This window comes from Seriola lalandi, unplaced genomic scaffold (genome assembly GCF_002814215.2).
Source record: "Seriola lalandi dorsalis isolate HSWRI2012SDOR001 ecotype SW California unplaced genomic scaffold, Sedor1 jcf7180001967992, whole genome shotgun sequence".
Lineage (NCBI taxonomy): Eukaryota > Metazoa > Chordata > Actinopteri > Carangiformes > Carangidae > Seriola > Seriola lalandi.
In genome coordinates this window covers 1-661 of record NW_019438660.1, presented here as the reverse complement: position 1 = coordinate 661, position 661 = coordinate 1, and the positions used below count along the sequence as shown (strand labels likewise).

General features: G+C 48.9%; 1 non-coding gene across 1 annotated transcript; it reads left to right on the top strand.

The window, feature by feature from the left end:
* The first annotated feature begins 201 nt into the window (after nucleotides 1-201).
* On the top strand, nucleotides 202-284 carry trnal-cag (transfer RNA leucine (anticodon CAG)). The gene has a single exon. It is a non-coding gene; the product is annotated as a tRNA-Leu (tRNA).
* The last annotated feature ends 377 nt before the right edge of the window (nucleotides 285-661 follow it).

The following is a 661-nucleotide window of genomic DNA, read 5'->3' as shown; positions in this document are numbered from 1 at the left end:
CTCAGGGGCAGCAATAAAACCTTGCCCAGGAGAGGGATGTCAGGGCTGCTTTTAGCTGCTCGCCACACAAAGAAGAGATCATACCGAAGTTCAGTAAATACGGATAAAATGCTTATAGACTTGCTCTATAAGTGACAACCAGCAACAAAGTGCACATGGCTGACATGTTGACCCAAAGTAGTGTCGAAGAGAGCTCATAGAGTCAGGATGGCCGAGCGGTCTAAGGCGCTGCGTTCAGGTCGCAGTCTCCTCTGGAGGCGTGGGTTCGAATCCCACTTCTGACATGAACATTTTAACAGGAGCAGCATCTGAACTGTAACATGTAGAGATGATGTCCAAAACAGTTGAGCTCCCGAGTTTTCCTCATACACGGATCACCAGCTTACGCGTTTCCAAACGTAGTATTTAGGGATTTCATCTCCTAATCCGCCAGTGCGACAGAGTGAAGACAGGTGTTCCTTGCCCAGTTCGCTAAGGATGTGCCGTGAGCACTTGGGGTGTCTGTGCCTAGCAGCGCGTAGAGCACTTGGAAATAGGGTGGGATTGTGCACGGTTCGGCTGTTTAGACATTTCAAGATGTAGTCATTTAGGGCTTTCATTTCTTAATCTGGCAGCGAAGTCAAGTGAACCCTGCCCAGTTTGCTGAAGATGTGCAATGAGC